Source organism: Salvelinus namaycush, chromosome 29, assembly GCF_016432855.1.
Source record: "Salvelinus namaycush isolate Seneca chromosome 29, SaNama_1.0, whole genome shotgun sequence".
Classification (NCBI taxonomy): Eukaryota; Metazoa; Chordata; class Actinopteri; order Salmoniformes; family Salmonidae; genus Salvelinus; species Salvelinus namaycush.
The window spans coordinates 22366759-22391003 of NC_052335.1; the positions used below are offsets into that span (position 1 = coordinate 22366759).

The 24245-nt window shown below is 42.6% G+C and overlaps 1 protein-coding gene across 4 annotated transcripts in view; it reads left to right on the top strand.

Annotated features, from left to right (window-relative positions):
• The window catches only part of LOC120024086 (band 4.1-like protein 2), a 106746-nt gene that overhangs the window by 22015 nt on the left and 60486 nt on the right, over positions 1 to 24245 (top strand). The window contains exon 1 of one of the 4 annotated variants that reach the window (XM_038968212.1): positions 19862 to 19966. The exons of the other annotated variants lie outside the window; for them this stretch is intronic. The gene's annotated coding sequence lies outside the window, so the exon portion shown is untranslated. Of the gene's footprint in view, positions 1 to 19861; positions 19967 to 24245 lie in introns of those variants that run through there. 4 annotated transcript variants of the gene reach the window in all.

The window sequence follows — 24245 nt, forward strand, 5'->3', positions numbered from 1 at the left end:
AATTCACACAGGACACCGGATAAAACCGGAGAAGTACTCCAGATATAACAAACTGACCCTAGCCCCCCCGACACATAAACTACTGCAGCATAAATACTGGAGGCTGAGACAGGAGGGGTCAGGAGACACTGGCCCCATCTGATGATACCCCCGGACAGGGCCAAAAAGGCAGGATATAACCCCACCCACTTTGCCAAAGCACAGCTCCCACACCACTAGAGGGATATCTTCAACCACCAACTTACCATCCTGAGACAAGGCCGAGTATAGCCCACAAAGATCTCCGCCACGGCACATCCCAAGGGGGGGGCGCCGACCCAGACAGGAAGATGACGTTAGTGACTCAACCCACTCAAGTGACGCACCCCTCCTAGGGACGGCATGAAAGAGCACCAGTAAGCCAGTAACTCAGCCCCTGTAATAGGGTTAGAGGCAGAGAATCCCAGTGGAGAGAGGGGAACCGGACAGGCAGAGACAGCAAGGGCGATTCGTTGCTCCATTCACCTTCACATTCCTGTGCCAGACTACACTCAATCATAGGACCTACTGAAGAGATGAGTCTTCAATAAAGACTTAAAGGTTGAGAACGAGTCTGCGTCTCTCACATGGGTAGGCAGACCATTCCATAAAAATGGAGCTCTATAGGAGAAAGCCCTGCCTCCAGCTGTTTGCTTAGAAATTCTAGGGACAATTAGGAGTCTGCGTCTTGTGACCGTAGCGTACGTGTAGGTATGTACGGCAGGACCAAATCGGAAAGATAGGTAGGAGCAAGCCCACGTAATGCTTTGTAGGTTAGCAGTAAAACCTTGAAATCAGCCCTTGCCTTAACAGGAAGCCAGTGTAGGGAGGCTAGCACTGGAGTAATATCAAATGTTTTGGTTTTAGTCAGGATTCTAGCAGCCGTATTTAGCACTAACTGAAGTTTATTTAGTGCTTTATCCGGGTAGCCGGAAAGTAGAGCATTGCAGTAGTCTAACCTAGAAGTAACAAAAGCATGGATTAATTTTTCTGCATCATTTTTGGACAAAGTTTCAGATTTTTGTAGATGGAAAAAAGCTGTCCTTGAAACAGTCTTGATTTGTTTGTCAAAAGAGAGATCAGGGTCCAGAGTAACGTCGAGGTCCTTCAGTTTTATTTGAGACGACTTTACAACCATCAAGATTAATTGTCAGATTCAACAGAAGATCTCTTTGTTTCTTGGGACCTAGAACAAGCATCTCTGTTTTGTCCGAGTTTTTAAAAGTAAAACGTTTGCAACCATCCACTTCCTTATGTCTGAAACACAGGCTTCTAGCGAGGGCAATTTTGGGGCTTCACCATGTTTCATTGAAATGTACAGCTGTGTGTCATCCACATAGCAGTGAAAGATAACATTATGTTTTTGAATGACATCCCCAAGAGGTAAAATATATAGTGAAAACAATAGTGGTCCTAAAACGGAACCTTGAGGAACACTGAAATGTACAGTTGATTTGTCAGAGGACAAACCATTCACAGAGAAACATATCTTTCCGACAGATAAGATCTAAACCAGGCCAGAACTTGTCCGTGTAGACCAATTTGGGTTTCCAGTCTCTCCAAAAGAATGTGGTGATCGATGGTGTCAAAGGCAGCACTAAGGTCTAGGAGCACGAGGACAGATGCAGAGCCTCGGTCTGACACCATTAAAAGGTAATTTACCACCTTCACAAGTGCAGTCTCAGTGCTATGATGGGGTCTAAAACCAGACTGAAGCAGTTCATATACATTGTTTGTCTTCAGGAAGGCAGTGAGTTGCTGCGGAACAGCTTTTTCTAAAATTTGAGAGGAATGGAAGATTCGATATAGGCCGTTTTTTTTATTTTTATTTTTTTAAAGTTTTTTATATTTTCTGGGTCAAGGTTTGGCTTTTTCAAGATAGGCTTTATTACTGCCACTTTTAGTGAGTTTGGTACACATCCGGTGGATAGAGCCGTTTATTATGTTCAACATAGGAGGGCCAAGCACAGGAAGCAGCTCTTTCAGTAGTTTAGTTGGAATAGGGTCCAGTATGCAGCTTGAAGGTTTAGAGGCCATGGTTATTTTCATCATTGTGTCAAGAGAAATAGTACAAAAACACTTGCGTGTCTCCCTTGATCTTAGGTCCTGGCAGAGTTGTGCAGACTCAGGACAACTGAGCTTTGGAGGAATACGCAGATTTAAAGAGGAACCCGTAATTTGCTTTCTAATGATCATGATCTTTTCCTCAAAGAAGTTCATGAATTTATTACTGCTGAAGTGAAAGCCATCCTCTCTTGGGGAATGCTGCTTTTTAGTTAGCTTTGCGACAGTATCAAAAATACATTTCGGATTGTTCTTATTTTCCTCAATTAAGTTGGAAAAATAGGATGATCGAGCAGCAGTGAGGGCTCTTCGATACTGCACGGTACTGTCTTTCCAAGCTGGTCGGAAGAATTCCAGTTTGGTGTGGTGCCATTTCCGTTCCAATTTTCTGGAAGCTTGCTTCAGAGCTCGGGTATTTTCTGTATACCAGGGAGCTAGTTTCTTATGACATGTTTAGGGGTGCAACCTCATCTAGGGTATTGCGCAAGGTTGAGTTCCTCAGTTAGGTGGTTAACTGATTTTTTTTTCCTCTGATGTCCTTGGGTAGGCAGAGGGAGTCTGGAAGGGCATCAAGGAATCTTTGTGTTGTCTGAAGTTATAGCACGACTTTTGATGCTCCTTGATTGGGGTCTGAGCAGATTATTTGTTGTGATTGCAAACGTAATAAAATGGTTGTCCGATAGTCCAGGATTTTGAGGAAAAACTTTAAGATCTACAACATTTATTCCATGTCACAAAACTAGGTCCAGAGTATGACTGTGGCAGTGAGTAGATCCAGGGACATGTTGTACAAAACCCACTGAGTCGATGTCTCAAAGCCTTTTGGAGTGGGTCTGTGGACTTTTCCATGTGAATATTAAAATCACAAAAAATTTGAATATTATCTGCTATGACTACAAGGTCCGATAGGAATTCAGGGAACTCGGTGAGGAACGCTGTGTATGGCCCAGGAGGCCTGTAAACTGTAGCTATAAAAAGTGATTGAGTCGGCTGCATAGATTTCATGACTAGAAGCTCAAAAGACAAACATCTTTTTTTTTGGTGTAAATTTAAATTTGCTATCGTAAATGTTAGCAATACCTCCGCCTTTGCGGGATGCACGGAGGATATGGTCACTAGTGTAACCAGGAGGTGAGGCCTCATTTAACACAGTAAATTCATCAGGCTTAACAGTAACAATGAAGGGCATCAAATGTGGCTTCCTGTGTCTGCAAAGGTTCTCTTTGATTTGCAAGTGAAAGTAGTTTGTTGATGTCAAACTAAACAAAGACAATAGTGTTTACTGTGTTAAATCCACCCCCAGTCTGATGGTTTAGGCTAATATTAGGTGCATCTACACATTACAGAGAGAAAAGTTAAGACAGTCGCAAGTACACATGAGCTAGAGCTGGTCCCATGACATCACACAACCAAGAGGGTAAAGCACAGAAACTCCAAGTTCAGACTTCATAATGCTGATATCAAGACCAACTTAAAACATGCCAAATATAGCATTGTGTGAGTCCCATTTTTCCCTCGCATCCTCAACTGTCCTTCCCAGAGATAAAAATAAGCTCCTGGCTGCAGCACTGCCGATTTTGCTGTGTCGAGAGACAGATATCCAGAATCAGGGCATATCACTTCACTCCAGCGTCAAGTTGCACTACCTAAAGCCAGCAATACAGTGTGGTGACAGGACACCTTTAGTTAATGGTTCCCTCTTGGAGGCTGTTCCTAGAACTGATGCAGTGAAGGAGGGACTCCAATACCAACAACACAATGTATAGGACACAGCCCCACAGAGATACTGGGTTGATATTAGCACACTTCCTGGCCTCCAGGTTTTCCCCTGAAGCATTTGATCTCTGTTGCTCAGTGTCTGTACTAGACTTTATTTGGCCATAGATAGTCCCACTGCAGGGACCCCAGTCCATAGAGCCAACTTCCAGCTTCAACCCCTACTCCAGACAGGGCTGGATTTCATCAGCCTGCTCTGGGAGCCCACACATTCAAGAAGGATTGCAAAACAGATTCATATTGAGCCCTTCTTCGTGATGTGCTTAGCTTGAATGATAGCCTTTCTTTTACATGAGACCCCCCCCCCCCCCAAAAAAAGTTACTGTCAGGACTTTCTCATCATCTGGGCAAAAAAAAAAAAAAAAAAGCTATAATATTGATCAGTGTCAAAATTCCAAGCATTTTTTGGAAACTGACAAATATGCTGCCAAAAGATTTAGGCTCAAATTCCAGTCAGACATCAGATTTTTACATTCCTCTGATATTGATACACAAAACAGAGCTGGCTGTAAGGGTGAAGTACAGTACAGGGGCATTATCGTACAGATTAAATCAAACCCAGAATAACGTCTGTTTAACCCAGACAGCTGTTGAGTCTGGTGGAGTTGTTATTGTGGATTAAAGTCTGTGGGCTGACCGACTGGTGATGTCATGGCTTTTATTCTATGGGCCCAGCCCTGGAATGGACCTCCTGAGAGAACACATCTGGGTTCTAGAGCAGTGACCACATTCCGCCCCGGACTCCCGCCCACCCACAATAGATTTGAGTCTGGAGCCAGAGGTTCTAATACAACTCTGGGCTGGACCCCGAAAATGTCATCTCCCTCGAAGCAGAGAGAGCAGCATTATGGAGCAGCTGGGCTGGGACAGACTGGGGTAGAGCTAATCTAATGAATGATAACCAACCCTAACAGTGACCCTCTTACAGGCTCAAGGGGGACTTGTTGAAACAATTATAAAATGTCTTTGTTTTTCTGTAGATTAGAGTATATCCTTTACGTGTGTGTCGAGCCTTAGGGCTACTTGAGGCTATTTTCCCAACAAACATGGGGATGAGTGGTATATGGTAGATACCTGTGAGGGTCATCTTGAGTAAAAATATGTATTGCGTTAATCACCTGAGAAAAACAAACCATGACCTAATCCTTGTTGACAGTGCCAGCCATCTGTCACACTTCCGAGACAAGAGTTCTTTGGTAATGGAATACTTAATATTCAAATTCAACAATTTCACACTAAATTATGACACATTTAAACCCTGATGTGTTGCACTGCAAGCCAGCCATGTGACATGATTCAGTGGTTATCTATGACACCTAATGATAACCCTCCAGGTTTTTGTTTTTCATCCAACAGAGTATGAGCAATGACAAATTCATTGAAATGGCACATTGTCCTGAACAGTGAATAACTGAAGTAAGAACATGTTTAGTCATCTGATGCAGCACTCCAAGAGCAAGCACAACCATGTTGATGTCCATAGATATACATCGAAAATAAGACACAGTGCTTCCTTGCCACTGACAGGTTAAAATGGTGTCATAAATGGAGGGACATTCATGTGTCCCCCCATTGGAAACGACAGGATGTCTGGGATCTGTATCACTTGTAGTGAGCCCTTTACCTGAGTGCTTATTGGATTGTTGTCCAGTGTTTTCCGGTCAAAACTTGCAGCCGTGTTGCTGTGCGTTTTGTTGCCAACCTTACTTTGCTACCTGACAACTTTATGGTTTTTACTTTTTAATGACCGTTTATATTTTTTGTTTCTCCCTCAACTTTTATTTCATCATTCAACTTTTTTCACTTCGGACGCTTTATCTGGACATGGTTCGTCAGGACCTCCAACAGCCGAAGCTAAGTAGTAACATTAACATGATGCCTTCTAATTGCAGTCGCTGTACTCATAATATACAGGAGAACGATCGACTTATGGCGAGGACAGCTGTGCTGCAAGCCCAGCTTCAGACGCAATCTTTAGGCAAGGGTAATTTCAGTGTAGGAAAGGATGAAACGGCGTCTGTGCCACCAGTAAGTACAGATAGTAGTATAAATCCTCGCACAGTCCCCGCAGCCGGACAACTTTCTCATGGATTCTGGTGAGAAATGCTGTAGGAATGCTCAACCGGTGTCGCTCATTCAGCCGACAGAAACTTTCAACCGGTTCTCCCCATTAAGCAGCGAGTCGGAGTCAGAGCCTTCTCTTGTCTCGAATCCTCCCGTTACGGGGTCTGAGACGCCGAAGCTTCCCACCATTTAGCTCTGACAAATTGAAAACCCTAGTCATTGGCGACTCCATTACCGCAGTATTAGACTTAAAAAGAATCATCCAGCGATCATACACTGTTTACCAGGGGGCAGGGCTACCGACGTAAAGGCTAATCTGAAGATGGTGCTAGCTAAAGCTAAAACTGGCGAGTGTAGAGAGTATAGGGATATTGTTATCCACGTCGGCACCAACGATGTTAGGATGAAACAGTCAGAGGTCACCAAGCGCAACATAGCTTCAGCGTGTAAATCAGCTAGAAAGATGTGTCGGCATCAAGTAATTGTCTCTGGCCCCCTCCCAGTTAGGAGGAGTGATGAGCTCTACAGCAGAGTCTCACAACTCAATTGCTGGTTGAAAACTGTTTTCTGCCCCTCCCTGAAGATAGAATTTGTAGATAATTGGCCCTCTTTCTGGGACTCACACACAAACAGGACCAAGCCTGGCCTGCTGAGGAGTGACGGACTCCATCCTAGCTGAAGGGGTGCTCTCATCTTATCTACGAACATAGACAAGGCTCTAACTCCACAATGAAATAGGGTGCAGGCCAGGCAGCAGGCTGATAGCCAGCCTGCCAGATTAGTGGAGTCTGCCCCTAGCAGTCAGTGTAGTTAGCTCAGCTATCCCCATTGAGACCGTGTCTGTGCCTTGACCTAGGTTGGGCAAAATTAAACATGGCGGTGTTCGCCTTAGCAATCTCACTAGGATAAAGACCTCCATTCCTGCAATTATTGAAAGAGATCGTGATACCTCACATCTCAAAATTGGGCTACTTAATGTTAGATCCCTCACTTCCAAAGCAGTTATAGTCAATGAACTAATCACTGATCATAATCTTGATGTGATTGGCCGGACTGAAACATGGCTTAACTTCTTAATAGGGGGCGCTATTTTCACTTTGGGGGGGGGAAAACGGGCCCAAATTAAACTGCCTCGTACTCTGTTCTAGATCATACAATATGCATATTATTATTACTATTTGATAGAAAACACTCTGAAGTTTCTAAAACTGTTTGAATTATATCTGTGAGTAAAACAGAACTAATTTGGCAGCAAACTTCCAAACAGGAAGTGAAAATGGGGCTCTGTCAGGGCCTGCCTATTCAACTGGCTTATATTTATGGATCTGTATGCACTTCATACGCATTCCACTAGATGTCAACGGGCAGTAGAATGTTGAATGGGGTGTCTAGCTTGATGTGAGACCGAATGAGAGCTTTTGGAGTGACAGGTCCGCTCTTTTGTCAGTATTCAACTGCGCACCAGGGAACCTCACATTGTCTTCTGAAATGCGTTCGGTATACACGACGAAATGCTCCGGCTCTGATTTTATTGGATACATATGAGAAGAACATCATAAAGTAGGATTTTCAACCGAGTTTGACCAGTTTATTCGATGTTTATTGGGACTTTTGGAATTTTTCGTTCCAGGCGCAAAGACTTCTTGGACATGTGCCCTCCACATGGCTAGCCAAAGGTGCTAATTCGACAGAAGAAATGGACATTCTAAAACAAAACAACGATTTATTCTGGAACTAGGACTCCTTGCACAACATTGATGGAAGATCATCAAAAGTAAGAGAATATTTATGATGTTTCGTATTTTGTGGTTTATGTTGGCTCCAACAAGGGGAACTGGTGAGCGCTGTCTCACAATATTGCATGCTGTACGTTGTACTAAAGTTATTTTTTAAAATCTAACACAGCGGTTGCATTAAGAACCAGTGTATCTTTCATTTGCTGTACAACATGTATTTTTTAGTAAAGTTTATGATGAGTTCTTTGGTTAGATTACGTGACTGTCCAAAATTTCTCCGGACAATTTGGTGCATCATGGCTACGTATTCACAATGTAAAACCACGATTTGTACCTCCTAAATATGCACATTTTCAAACAAAACATAAATGTATTGTATAACATGATGTTATAAGACTGTCATCTGATGAAGTTGTTCAAGGTTAGTGATTCATTTTATCTCTATTTGTGGGTTTTGTAAAAGCTATGTTGGTGGTGAATAAATGGCGTTGTGTATTTGGCGATTGTGGTGAGCTAATATAAATATATGTGTTTTCGCTGTAAAACATTTTAAAAAAATCGGAAATGATGGCTGGATTCAGAAGATGTTTATCTTTCATTTGCTGTATTGGACTTGTGATTTCATGAAATTATATTATATGATATCCCTGTCGCGTTAGGCTAGGCTATGCTAGTCAGCTTTTTTGATTAAGAGAATCCCAGATCCGGGAGAGAGAAGCGGTAGAGGTTAACCTTTTCTCAATAGGGGGTGCTGTTTTCACTTTGTAAAAATTTAGTTCCCAAATTAAACTGCCTCGTACTCAATTCTTGCTCGTACAATATGCATATTATTATTACTATTGGATAGAAAACACTAGTTTCTAAAACCGTTTGAATTATATCTGTGAGTAAAACAGAACTCAAGTTGGAGCAATTTTCCTGTGAGGAAGTGAGATCTGAAATCAGGCAGGCTGTTCTGGGGTCAGGTTATTAATTTGCATGTCTTCTATTGGGCGAGATGCACTGCATACGCCTTCCCCTAGATGTCAGCAAATAGTGAGAATTGGAATGGAGTTGCTAGGCAGATCTGAGGCCATATAAATGGGCTTGGAACGTGGGGTGCAGTCTTTTTAACATTCGCCATGACGCAAGACAGACCTCAGGATTGCGTTCTGGAAAGCTCCCGTTATAGGCCTTAGATATATCCGGCTCTGATTTTATTCGATATAGGTGTTAAAGACATCATAATGTTGTTATTTTAAACCGAGTTATATCAGTATATTGCGATTTTCGGATATTTCTTAGTGCTGCGTTATAGTGAGTTGGACACGTCTTCGCCACATGGCTAATGTTTACTGCTAATTCCAAAGTTGAAGGCGACAATCTACAACCGAGCAACGATTCCTCTGGACAAAGGACAACTTGCCCAAGATTCTGATGGGAGCTCATCAAAAAGTAAGAAGTATTTATGATGTTAATTCGTTGTTCTGTTGAAAAATGTAAAACTACTATTCCACCATTAATTTCAGTGCGGTCTCGCTTTAACGCACGCTGTATGTCGTAGTAACGTTAATTTTAAAAGTTAACACAGCGGTTGCATTAAGAACTAATGTATCTTTCATTTGCTGTCCAACCTGTATTTTTTAGTCAAGTTTATGATTAGTTACTGATTAGATTAGGTGCCTCTCCCAAGATTTCTCCCGACATTTTGTTTGCATTTTGGCTACTATTCATATTGTATAACCACGATTTGTGCCGCTAAATATGCACATTTTCGAACAAACTCTATGTATTGTGTAATATGATGTTATAGGACTGTCATCTGAAGAAGTTTGAGAAGGTTAGTGAAAAAATTAATATCTTTTGCTGGTTTATTCGTTATCGCTATTGTTGGCTTGAATCAATGCTGTTGTGTGGTTGGCTATTGTAGTAAGCTAATATAATGCTATATTGTGTTTTCGCTGTAAAACACTTAAAAAATCTGAAATATTGGCTGGATTCACAAGATCTTTGTCTTTCATTTGCTGTACGCTGTGTATTTTTCAGAAATGTTTTATGATGAGTATTTAGTATTAGTATTCACGTTGGTCTCTGTAGTTATTCTAGTTGCTTTGGTGAGAGTTGTGATGGTGGCTGCAATGTAAAACTATGATTTATACCTGAAATATGCACATTTTTCTAACAAAACATATGCTATACAATAAATATGTTATCAGACTGTCATCTGAAGTTGTTTCTTGGTTAGTGGCTATTTATATCTTTATTTGGTCGAAATTGTGATAGCTACCTATGCAGGGAAAAAATGGTGGAGAAAAAAAAGTTGTGTCTTTTGCTATCGTGGTTAGCTAATAGAAATACATATTGTGTCTTCCCTGTAAAACATTTAAAAAATCAGAAATGATGGCTGGATTCACAAGATGTGTATCTTTCATCTGGTGTCTTGGACTTGTGATTTAATGATATTTAGATGCTAGTATTTACTTGTGATGCTATGCTAGGCTATGCTAGTCAGCTTTTTTACTGATGGGGGTGCTCCCGGATCCGGGATTGTGACCAAGTAGAAGTTTTTAACTAGCTGCAGGGTTCTCTGGTGTCCGAAGCATGGATAGTTGCCAGTGTGTGTGGCTGAAGATGACCTGAATGCAATTTTAGATCATGTAACTGATGGAAATGAGAGTTATTCTAGGTGCCTACATCACCCCTTCTGACACCATCTAAACCAGTGATCGTCATGGATTCTCCAAAATTCTAGGACTCTTATCTGTTATCTTTCCCTTCAAGCCGCCATAAATAGCCTACTGCTTAGTCCTTCAGTGCTCAACCAGGCCCTGTGAGAGCCAGCCAGAAGGGGACAGTGGGACACAGTAGCCCAGCGGCTGACAGTGATTGATCACGGTATTGTTGTGGACTCACAGGCAGCATGAGACAAAGTTTGTCTCAGTCACTGCCTCAGGTATGGATGGTGACTATGGGAGGAATTCATAGACCACAAAGGAGATTACTAAGCAACAAGGATGTCTAGATGAGAGAGATTGAGGTCAGGTGTAGGTGGCTCAATACGCATTCAAGTAGGTTTTAACACATGGGATAAATCTACTATGTCTTGATAAACTCATCATGATTAATAAACTTATAGGTGAAGATATTTTATTTTTTACTGGCATTGACCAACAAATTAGATCTTCTGCGTAAAATTGTTCCAATATCTCATAACATGATTTTCTAATTTAACATCAACACTTTAAATTAAATTAAAATAAGAAATTTGTTCTACACCAGTGTTTCCCAACTCTGGTCATCGATTACCCTAAACAGTACACAGTTTAGTTGTAGCCCTTGACAAACACACCTCATTCAGCTCATTGAGGGCTTGATGATTAGTTGGCAAGTTGAATCGGGTGTGCTTGTCCAGGGTTACAAAACAAATGTGTACTGTTGGGTGTACTCGAGGACCAGGGTTGGGAAACACTGAGTCTGAGGCACTGCGCTCCCCATGTTTTGTAGTTACTCTGGTTCAGACACTGCTGATTATGTGAGCAGAGTTGAGTGGTCGGAAATCCCAATACCCATCTATTTTTGACTACCTGGACCTACCATTTTGGTTTTGAAGTATTAAAACCATATGATTTGAATGAAAAGTATTTTAATAAACAAAATTAAAAGGTGACAGTAAGAAAAGCTCATTGCAAATATGCAACTGTACATGCCGTATTAAGCAGCATATGAACACTAAATTGCAGGGCTGTAATGGTAAACATATTTGTAGCGAACTGTTCGGTACAGGGATTTCAGTTTGGTCCGCAATATGAACCACACTGAAGTCGAAGTTTACATACACCTTAGCCAAATATATTTAAACAGTTTTTCACAATTCCTGACATTTAATCCCCGTAAAAATTCCCTGTCTTAGGTCAGTTAGGATCACCACTTTATTTTAAGAATGTGAAATGTCAGAATAATAGTAGTCATTTATTTCTCATCACATTCCCTATAGGTCAGAAGTTTACACACTCAATTACTACACTGCTCAAAAAAATAAAGGGAACACTTAAACAACACAATGTAACTCCAAGTCAATCACACTTCTGTGAAATCAAACTGTCCACTTAGGAAGCAACACTGATTGACAATAAATTTCACATGCTGTTGTGCAAATGGAATAGACAAAAGGTGGAAATTATAGGCAATTAGCAAGACACCCCCAAAAATGGAGTGATTCTGCAGGTGGTGACCACAGACCACTTCTCAGTTCCTATGCTTCCTGGCTGACGTTTTGGTCACTTTTGAATGCTGGCGGTGCTCTCACTCTAGTGGTAGCATGAGACGGAGTCTACAACCCACACAAGTGGCTCAGGTAGTGCAGTTCATCCAGGATGGCACATCAATGCGAGCTGTGGCAAGGTTTGCTGTGTGTCAGCGTAGTGTCCAGAGCATGGAGGCGCTACCAGGAGACAGGCCAGTACATCAGGAGACGTGGAGGAGGCCGTAGGAGGGCAACAACCCAGCAGCAGGACCGCTACCTCCGCCTTTGTGCAAGGAGGTGCACTGCCAGAGCCCTGCAAAATGACCTCCAGCGGGCCACATGTGTATGTGTCTGCTCAAACGGTGAGAAACAGACTCCATGAGGGTGGTATGAGGGCCCGACGTCCACAGGTGGGGGTTGTGCTTACAGCCCAACACCGTGCAGGACGTTTGGCATTTTCCAGAGAACACCAAGATTGGCAAATTCGCCACTGGCGCCCTGTGCTCTTCACAGATGAAAGCAGGTTCACACTGAGCACATGAGCACATGTGACAGACATGACAGAGTCTGGAGACGCCGTGGAGAACGTTCTGCTGCCTGCAACATCCTCCAGCATGACCGGTTTGGCGATGGGTCAGTCATGGTGTGGGGTGGCATTTCTTTGTGGGGCCGCACAGCCCTCCATGTGCTCGCCAGAGGTAGCCTGACTGCCAATAGGTACCAAGATGAGATCCTCAGACCCCTTGTGAGACCATATGCTGACACATGCACATTTGTGGCCTGCTGGAGGTCATTTTGCAGGGCTCTGGCAGTGCACCTCCTTGCACAAAGGCGGAGGTAGCGGTCCTGCTGCTGGGTTGTTGCCCTCCTACGGCCTCCTCCACGTCTCCTGATGTACTGGCCTGTCTCCTGGTAGCGCCTCCATGCTCTGGACACTACGCTGACACACAGCAAACCTTGCCACAGCTCGCATTGATGTGCCATCCTGGATGAACTGCACTACCTGAGCCACTTGTGTGGGTTGTAGACTCCGTCTCATGCTACCACGAGAGTGAGAGCACCGCCAGCATTCAAAAGTGACCAAAACATCAGCCAGGAAGCATAGGAACTGAGAAGTGGTCTGTGGTCACCACCTGCAGAATCACTCCATTTTTGGGGGTGTCTTGCTAATTGCCTATAATTTCCACCTTTTGTCTATTCCATTTGCACAACAGCATGTGAAATTTATTGTCAATCAGTGTTGCTTCCTAAGTGGACAGTTTGATTTCACAGAAGTGTGATTGACTTGGAGTTACATTGTGTTGTTTAAGTGTTCCCTTTATTTTTTTGAGCAGTGTATTTGGTAGCATTGCTTTTAAATTGTTTCACTTGGTTCAAAGGTTTCGGGTAGCGTTCCACAAGATTCCCACAATAAGTTGGGTAAATTTTGGCCCATTCCTCCTGACAGAGCTGGTGTAACGGAGTCAGGTTTGTAAGGCCTCCTTGCTTGCATACACTTTTTCAGTTCTGCCCACAAATTTTCTATAGGAATGAGGTCAAGGCTTTGTGATCACTCCAATACCTTGATTTTGTTGTCCTTTTGCCACAACTTTGGAAGTATGCTTGTCCATTTGCGACCAAGCTTTAACTTCCTGACAGATGTCTTGAGATGTTGCTTCAATATATCCACATAATTTTCCTCATGCTGCCATCTATTTTGTGAAGTGCACCAGACCCTCCTGCAGCAAAGCACCCCCACATGGTGCTGCAACCACCGTGCTTCACGTTTGGGATGGTGCTCTTCGGCTTGAAATCCTCCCCCTTTTTCCTCCAAACATAGCGATGGTCATTATGGCCAAACGGTTCTATTTTAGTTTCATCAGTCCAGAGGACATTTCTCCAAAAAGTACGATCTTTGTCCCCATGTGCAGTTGCAAACCATATTCTGGCTTTTTTATGGCGGTTTTTGAGCAGTGGATTCTTTCTTGCCCAGCTGCCTTTCAGGTTACGTCGATGTAGAACTCGTTTTACTGTGGATATAGCTACTTTTGTACCGGTTTCCTCCAGCATCTTCACAAGGTCCTTTGCTGCTGTTCTGGGATTGATTTGCACTATCGCACCAAAGTACATTCATCTCTAGGAGACAGAACGCGTCTCCTTCCTGAGCGCTATGACGGCTGCGTGGTCCCATGGTGTTTATACTTGCGTGCTATTGTTTGTACAGATGAATGTGGTCCCTTCAGGCGTTTGGAAATTGCTCCCAAGGATGAACCAGACTTGTGGAGGTCTACAATAATTTTTTCTCCTGATGTCGTGGCAGATTATTATTATTTTTTTTCTCCCCGTAATGTCAAACAAGTAGGCCTTGATTTTTCCCGTGATTTCAAGGTAGGCCTTGAAATACATCCACAGGTACACCTCCAATTGACCAGAAGCTTCTAAAGCCATGACAATTTTCTGGAATTTTCCAAGCTGTTTAAAACTTCTTATGGCTGCAATCCCGTTAATGGGATCGATATGACAACAGCCAGTGAAGTGCAGAGCGCCAAATTCAAACAACAGAAATCTCTTAATTAAAATTCCTCAAACATAAAGGCATTTTATACCATTTTAAAGGTAATCTTGTTGTTAATCCCACCAGTGTCCGATTTTTCAAATAGGCTTTACAGCGAAAGCACCACAAACGATTTAGGTCACCGCAAAATCAGTCATTTTCCCAGCCAAAGACAGGAGTCACAAAAAGCAGAAAGAGATAAAATGAATCACTAACCTTTGATCTTCATCAGATGACACTCATAGGACTTCATGTTACACAATACATATGTCTTGTTCGATTAAGTTCATATTTATATCCAAAAACCTCAGTTTACATTGGCGCCATGTTTAGAAATGCCTCCAAAATATCCGGAGAAATTGCAGAGAGCCACGTCAAATAACAGAAATACTCATCATAAACTTTGAAAGATACATGTTTTACATAGAATTAAAGATACACTTGTTCTTAATGCAACCTCTGTCAGATTCAAAAAGCTTTACGGCAAAAGCACAATATTCAATAATCTGAGAACAGCGTTCAGCCACAAAAGCAAGCCATACAGTTACCCGCCAAATTGTGCAGTCAACAAAACTCATAAAAAGCATTATAAATCTTCACTTACCTTTGCTGATCTTCGTTGGACTTGGGCCACAAATAAAATTATTTTTGTGTATTTTGCCAAATAAAAAACAATTACCTACAGTAACTGTTGGAATTTCATTTTTCTGCTGTACTGTAACCGAACCGTGACCCAAAACCACTATGTACCCAACCGTGGGTTTGGTGAACCATTACACCCCTACTGAATAGGTCAGGCTACATGTCTGGCTCCTAAGTAGGGAGGAAAGGTAATTATTTAGGCTATGTTATTAGCCTATTATTTCAAGGTTCTAGCCTACAAAGAAATCATTTGAAGCATTTGCGAGTGCAACACATTAGGCTGGCAGAAACCTAAAAATAATAAGCCACCCCCAGAAAGACAAGTCAGGAATCTCCTGTCAATTTGGTAAAAGCCAATGTTCTATCAGTGGGTAAAATAAAACATTTCCACATTATTTAACTTCTAAGTGGTCGGTCTGTGAATCAGGAAATCGTGTAGGAACGGGTCATGGGTACAACATTCTCGTCACTGGAGATTTTTTAATAATGCTTTTTTAATAATGCTTTTATAACAATGACACTCCAGATTGTCCATTCAGCCAATAGATGGTATGTATGTACTTGTTTAGAATGTATCCATCCGTTTTAGATCATCTTGATAAAGTATCTATTTCGCTTAATGTGCTAGACCTTAACAGTGTACCAAATTATTCATCTGTTTCTCGTTCAAGTACCATGTCGCGATGCACCCTGTGTGTCTCTAATCTGTTTCCCACAAAGGAGGTGATAGGAATCCCATTGGGCAATGAATGGAGAAACTACCCACCCAACTGACAGTCGACGCATTGCATTCACTTTGTCATGCTGCGTAACGTGGTTGCCAAGCTAATCGTCACGTTATCCCTTCTCAAAGTCGGGATATGATTCAAGAAACCTGCCTAATTTCCTCAAGTACGTAGTGTCCCGATTCCAACGCTAAACTCATCAAAATAAGAAAGTCCTCTCACTGTCAACTGCGTCTATTTTCAGCAAACTTAACCTGTAAATATTTGCATGAACATAAGATTCAACAACTGAGACATTAAACTGAACAAGTTCCACAGACATGTGACTAACAGAAATTGAATAATGTGTCCCTGAACAAACGGGGGTCAAAATCAAAAGTAACAGTCAGTATCTGGTGTGGCCACCAGCTGCATTAAGTACTGCAGTGCATCTCCTCCTCATGGACTGCACTAGATCTGCCAGTTCTTGCTGTAAGATGTTACCCCACTCTTCCACCAAGGCACTGCAAGTTCCCGGACATTTCTGGGGGGAATGGCCCTAGCCCTAACCCTCCAATCCAACAGGTCCCAGACGTGCTCAATGGGATTGAGATCCGGGCTCTTCGCTGGCCATGGCAGAACACTGACATTCCTGTCTTGCAGGAAATCACGCACAGTCAAGCAGTATGGCTGGTGGCATTGTCATGCTGGAGGGTCATGTCAGGATGAGCCTGCAGGAAGGGTACCACATGAGGGAGTAGAATTTCTTCCCTGTAACACACAACGTTGAGATTGCCTGCAATGACGACAAGCTCAGTCCGATAATGCTGTGACACACCGCCCCAGACCATGACGGACCCTTCACCTCCAAATCGATCCCGCTCCAGAGTACAGGCCTCGGTGTAACGCTAATATCTACGACGATAAACTCGAATCCGACCATCACCCCAGGTGAGACAAAACCGCGACTTGTCAGTGAAGAGCACTTTTTGCCAGTCCTGTCTGGTCCAGCAACGGTGGGTTTGTGCCCATAGGCGACGTAAGGCAGGTCCTCACCGGCAACAACAGGCCTACAAGCCCTCAGTCCAGCCTCTCTCAGCCTATTGTGGACAGTCTGAGCACTGATGGAGGGATTGTGCGTTCTTGGTGTAACTCGGGCAGTTGCCGTCCTGCAGGTGTGATGTTCCGATGTACCGATCCTGTGCAGGTTTTACACATGGTCTGCAACTGTGAGGATGATCAGCTGTCCGACCTGTCTCCCTGTAGCTCTGTCTTAGGCGTCTCACAGTACGGACAGTGCAATTTATTTCCCTGGCCACATCTGCAGTCCTCATACCTCCTTGCAGCATGCCTAAGGCGCGTTTATGCAGATGAGCAGGGACCCTGGGCATCTTTCTTTTGGTGTTTGAGTCAGTAGAAAGGCCTCTTTAGTGTCCTAAGTTTTCATAATTGTGACCTTAATTGCCTACCGTCTGTAAGCTGTTAGTGTCTTAACGATCGTTCCACAGGTGCATGTTCATTAATTGTTTATGGTTCATTGTTTCCCATGCTTGTTCCAGTGTTTAAACCCTTTACAATGAAGATCTGTGAAGTTATTTGGAGTTTTTACAAATTGTCTTTTGAAAGACCGGGGCCTGAAAAAGGGACGTTTCTATTTTTGCTGAGTTTATATACGATATTACAGAGAAATTAATTATGTCAAATCTTGGATAAGATTGGCAATGTTATAGTAATTGTAAATGAAATTCGTGCTAATGTTCAGTTTTTTTTAGTTAGCTCCCAATTGTTTCCCATTCACTCCTTGATGGAGAGCGTTCCTTGTCCCAGAATCGCCCAGAATGCAGCACGCGGTCCATTGACAAAGCATTGGCAACATAGACAACGTAAATAAAACAATTCTAATGGAGTTTCCCATCTCCTCAAAAGTATCTCTGTGGGTAAGAAATGTAATTTGCGCTCACTCTTGGCAGAGACTAACTTTATGTTGAAGTCTGTGAAATAGCCTCCTAAATTGCTAGTGCAGTTTGCTGATATTGGCTCTCATTTTGTTGTGTGTTTCTATGTTTTCTAGCTACCTAGTGTCCCAGAGAGCGAGTGAGCGCATTGCATTGTGGGTTTTGTAGTAGACTTGAGCTGCAGATTTCCAACAGATTTCCAAAAACGTTTCTACCAACCTTGTTATAATGTCAAAATGAAAGTTTGTTTTCTTCACATATTCACTGTTAATCATAGGAGTTTGGGGTGGATTATCCATTTTAAGCGCTCAGCATTTATTCAACATTTCATTGTATTAAATCATTATAGTCTAAATTGCACATATAGGCTGGGAAATAGTGTCTTTCACTTTTAGAAACACTAGTTTGACCAGAGTCATGTGATGGTGCCTGGAGAGCAGGCCAGCAGCGGAGGATACCCTCTGCGCTTTCAGAGCCCTTCAGGACACTCCTGCCAGCCTGGGTAGGGATGCAGTTGTTGTTTTTCTCTATAGCTAGGCCTAAATGTTTTTATGCAAAATAACCCTATCAAAACAAAGCTCCGTGAAAGAGCTAATATGTCAGTCCTATTGGGCCAAAATCAGTGAGACCCTATTGTATCGATAAGAGTGAAAAATGAACTAAACTTTTAAGAGAAAAAATAATACTTTGCTACAAAACACTTAGCTAGCTACCCACCTTGTTTCTTTATGTTATGTGCACGTAGTACACGTCATCCTTTCGGGATATGTGTCTTTTCAGATTCCACAATGATTCATTAGTTGTGGACACTACATCACCGCACTCCCTCTCATGCTCTTGGTCCTCATCTTGTAAGTCACCTTGATGTGCACCTGTGTGCTTTATCAGTGTTTTTCTTTTAAAGAAAATATTTACCAAACTCCATGACAATAGTTAAAAGGGGCTATAGCAGCACACAAGTAGCCTACAAAAGCATGCTGGGCCGGGCATGCCCGGAGTTCATTAAATGAGCAGTATTGGAGTGGGTGAGAAGGCTCATGCTCCAGCCTTTGGGTAACTCGCTTCAATCTCCAGTCAAATGTGGCTCTCCTCTCCAGCTCCACTCACATACTCTGGTCTGAACTCTAAAGCGACATTGACTCAAACAGGCTTTTATCCTGCCATTGAGACCCTTGCTGCGTGTGACACTGCCGAGGTAAGTGTGAGATGCATGCACAACTGTGAACTTCCTGTTGCTATAGCAACTCTCTTAAATCCCAGATAGTTTTGTTTAGATGTGGTACAAAATAAATGCTTCAGTTCTGGAACTTGTGGCTTTTTGCTCTTCCCCGTATCCATTTAACAGCCGAACTCATTGTTTGACCTCCAATAAAGAGATCTGTACTTGGTGTGCTTCGATACAGTCACCGAAGTGCCATGAGACCCGGGGAAATGAACCTCTTTGTCTGTGGTATTTTCATCCTTTGGGGTGTCTGGACATTCCTCTTAGTTTAATCCTGCGGTGACCTTCCCAATGATGGGGCTGTGGCTTCGGCACGACACAGCTTTGATCTCTCTTGGGGCATGGACTCCTTCATAGGGCACACTTTGGGGATACCGACTCTTCAGAGTGCCCCTCCAAAAGTGCTCCATTCTCTGGTGTATTACTGTACCATGTTGGACACGTGGCTATTAACTCCCACTATCCTGTGTACTGTAAATCCAGCTGTTAAACTGTACATTGAAATGACTTGAGGCCTTCCATCTGTCACCCAATGTTTTATTAGTCGTATGTACTGGATACTCATGGTATACATCGTCCAACTAAATACAGGTTCCTTCTCGACAATGCAACAACAATAAGAAATAATACAAGATAAGAACATAAAGTAAAAGGCAGAATATACTTTTTTTTGCATAAGTATACATTTAATAGAAGTATAATGTTCTACTTTAATAGAAGTATAACTACTGACGAGGAGAGATCCCTGAATGCTAGTGTCCACTAACAACCCCTCTCTTGGCACATACACAGCAGGGGTGGGGTCTGCCTCCTTCGTTCACTCGCCCTCCTCCCTCACCATTATCTCTCTGTCACGTTTGGCTCCCTCTCTCTCAGCCTCATTCTTCTCTCTGGCTCCGTCTGTCCCCCTGAGTTTGGTGCTGAGTGCGGTAATGACCGCAGCGTGTAGAGCAGGAAGCTGATCAGCTGGAATAGAGCACAGGAAAGTGACAGGAAAGTCTGAGTCGGACATCAGAGGGGAGAGATCACGGTAAGGCGCTACTTGGTGCTCACACCCACACCCAGCCCTGCATCACAGCTGTGCACTGGCTTACTGTACTGAGGCTACTGCTCTGAGGCTGACGCGGCTGGCTAATAGTCAATGCAGTTCATCTTCCGTTCACTTTGATAGAATGTCTAAATCAGCTGATTTGAGTTTAGCGGGACACAGAGTGCTCAGGACGCAGCCATTCCAAGAACTTGTGCTTCAAAAGGTTGAGTAGATATGGGGATAAACCAAATCTTTTGCTTTTGGAATTTGAAAATAATTTCCTGGCAATTTGACTTTAGCTAGTCAATGTACCCGTTTTTATTGGACTAATCAGTGAGGGGTGTTGTCTTGGTTGTTGTTGCAGTGACATCCTTGTTTTCCCAAGCACATCATTGTCAGGCCGTGTGTGTGTGGTTAAGACTTGAGAATTCCTGATGCATGTGTGCTCTGTTGGTGATATAAAATTCCCCATGTGGTATTATCACAAAGCGAGGAGATACGAGGGCGTTTCTTTCAATCGCGTGATACACAAACACAACACCGTGCTACAATAAAACAGCTAACCTGTGTCTAAAGATGAAACAATGGCAGCTCTGCAGCAATGGAAGCCATGGCAGCTTTTTCATAGTTTTCTTCTGCCACTGTTGGGGGATGTGTGTTGTTTTTATTGGAGGCTGGGGTAGAGTCGTGGGATAAGGGGGAAATTAAAGCCTGCTTGTCGCAGATCCTTTCGAAGCTGCAGCATTCCCGGTACGGTATGCCTCGTAGGGCGCAGACAGTAAGTAAAACAATCGCCAGCCAGCCAGTACAGCAGCACGCTTAGCTGCAGACTGCTCTCTGCACTACCTAGACTATAATGATTTTCACATTGAACAGTACAATAACGACAAAAACACTGCAGTCAATTGGGAATGACCAGATAAATTGTTTATCACAAACCACGTTTTATGCAAGTAAAGTCAGAGTATAAAAAAATATTTAAAAATCACGACAGCTGTGATGGAAAAAGGACGTTTTCGGTACAATTGTATAAATGCCAACAATTTGTTTATTTGGCATGTGGGATCTTTTTGTGTCGGTAAAATGTAGTATGTGAGAAATTGCGGTGGAAATAGTTGATGAGCAAATATTGATTTATAAGAACCATCATACGAAGTAAACTTGGAATCACTCAATGATATGGTGTGTGGTCCTCCCACTAAGACTCGGGGAAACTGCAGTTTTATTAGGCTACAAATGAAATGAGTGCTGAACTTCACAGGGTGGTGAAAGTGCACAGTGATGAGCTTGATGCTCCTTTCCAGTAAGTATTGATGGTCTTATTCTGGTGACATGATGATTGACGCTTGACTGCCCTTGACAAATACAAATATGCTCACTCTTATCGATAATCTCATGTAGACAAGACTACCCACACTGTATCTGCGAGTAGTTGGCTAGAGCGCAGGTGCCAAGATCAGAGTAGGCACATTAGCTATTTAATGCGGTAGAGTTAAATTCGATGGAAACACATTGAACTTTTATTCGGTACATGAAAACTTAATTTAAAAAAGGATCATTTTGTGCACTTTGTCATTACACACTGATTTTTATCTACAAGTCCATTTGGTGGAGAAATACCATTCGTGAGAAATATATTTTTGCAGATTTTTAAAAAATATTCTCAATTGGATGGAAACCTAGCCAGAGACTGTCACACAGTGAGTGTCTAACAAGATAAAATAATTTCCTTATTGTATACATGTTGTCTGTGCAGTCGGTGTACACTTAGTGCCTAATTAGTGTAATGAAACGATAGGCTGTTGTGGTGATGGGTTTGATACGACTGGAGATAAGCCAAGTCCCTCATAACTCAACACCTCCATGTAGCCTACACTTGAGCTGGATGTGTACAACAAACACACACACGCACGCTTAAAATACATCTGACTGTCACACCCACAGTTCTCCTAGGGTAACCTGATTATATAGACGACTTAAACCGAGACGCATGTTTTTACAAGCAAGAACACTTAGGCTAACCATAACCCACCTCCAGGACCAGTATGTGTTGAGGGTATCTATGACTTCTGGTCTATTGTGTCTACTGGATTATGTCTGTGATGGTATGAGTTTATTAAAGAAAAGATCTGATGGCATGCGATTGGAGCATGTCAGTCACATCTCTCTCTAGAGACACCATTTAGTTTTTTGCTGACAAGGACCTTGATTTGGTTCTGACAGGCTGTGTTTCACAAACTCCCATGATGTGCAAGCGTTTGCAGATTAGTGATTTAGCCTGCACTCTGCTGGGGTGGCCAGGCCATAATGCCACTGAATGGCCGAGCTAGTCGCTCCCCTGTGGCAAGGTTGAGTTTTGAACCTGCAGGCTATAGTTTAAACATAATATTATATTTCAGGTCATCTCTGTTGTGATTTGATGTACCAGGCTGAGCCTGCCCTACATTCAAGGTGCATTATTCACAGTGAATTGATGTTTAAATTCAAAATAGTATTTTCTTGATTAGATTAGGCCTAGATGTAGCCTATCTCTTTAGAATAGATTGTGATTCATAGGTCAAATTTGAACAATTTGATGTGTAGCCTAGGCCTACACAGCATGTCTTCATTTGTTTCTGTATGTGTGTCCTAAATGTAGCCCACACATCAGTGAGGAAGCAGTGTCCATTACGATGCCATTCATTGGGTTAAGTTGCTCACGGTTGATGCATGTCATCTGCACAGTTTACTTTTTGTGCCCTGTCATTTTATTTGTTGCAGAGGTCTTGTACTTCAGTTTAACTTGATTAAGACTAATCTGATCTGAAGAAGCCTGAAATGTGTCCTAGCCAGTTCTTTCTGTTACATGTTGCTACCAATGTGTCCCTCTCCCCTTTTAATTATTGCTAGAATAATACTGGAATGTCCTTTCCTTGGTTACATTTTCAACCGTTCCCGGAGTCTTCTCAGTTGCTGCCTTCCTTAATTCCTGTGTCACATGACCTGCTGTAAAATTTGCAGAACCCAAAAATGACCATTAAATGGCTTCTCTCCCTCAACCCAGTGGCCAGTCATGCGCGAGGAACCATTTTCTATTTATAAATCCCCCTGCGTGTTGCCTAGTGCATGTGCTCCTCTCTCATTGATTATTACAAAAGTAACTGAAGTGAACCATGGAATGCCAGGTACATTTATCAATTCTGACTTGATTCTAGAGGTAGCTAGATAAGGTTAATCTCTTTTACAAAAAAATATTTTCAATACAATCACATTTGTTATCAGGAGAAAGGAAATAAACTGATTTAGTCAGGGTAGATAATTTAGGTGAATTCGTCTCTATGGAGACTGGCTGAGTCATTGCTCTAACCTGCAGCACTTTGTCCATTTAATTTCAGACAGTACAGTTGAAGTCGGAAGTTTACATACACCTTAGCCAAATACATTTAAACTCAGTTTTTCACAATTTGACATTTAATCCTAGTAAAAATTCGCTGTCATAGGTCAGTTAGGATCACCACTTTATTTTAAGAATGTGAAATGTCAGCATAATAGTAGTGATTTATTTCATCACATTCCCAGTGGGTCAGAAGTTTACATACACTTTACTAGTATTTGGTAGCATTGACTTTAAATTGTTTAACTTGGGTCTAATGTTTCGGGTAGCCTTCCACAAGATTCCCACAATAAGTTGGGTGAATTTTGGCCCATTCCTCCTGACAGAGCTGGTGTAACTGAGTCAGGTTTGTAGGCCTTCTTGCTCGCACATGCTTTTTTCAGTTCTGCCCACCCATTTTCTATGGGATTGAGATCAGGGCTTTGTGATGGCCACTCCAACACCTTGACTTTGTTGTCCTTAAGCCATTTTTCCACAACTTTGGAAGTATGCTTGGGGTCATTGTCCATTTGGAAGACCCATTTGCGACCAAGCTTTGACATTTTGACTGTCTTGAGATGTTGCTTCAATATATCCACATCATTTTCCGTTCTCATGCTATTTTGTGAAGTGCACCAGTCCCTCCTGCAGCAAAGCACCCCCACAACATGATGCTGCCACCCCCGTGCTTCACGGTTGGGATGGTGTTCTTCGGCTTGCAAGCCTCCCCCTTTTTCCTCCAAACATAATGATGGTCATTATGGCCAAACAGTTCTATTTTTGTTTCATCAGACCAGAGGACATTTCTCCAAAAAGTACGATCTTTGTCCCCATGTACCGTAGTCTGGCTTTTTTATGGCGGTTCTGGAGCAGTGGCTTCTTCCTTGCTGAGCGGCTTTTCAGGTTGTCGATTTTAGGACTCGTTTT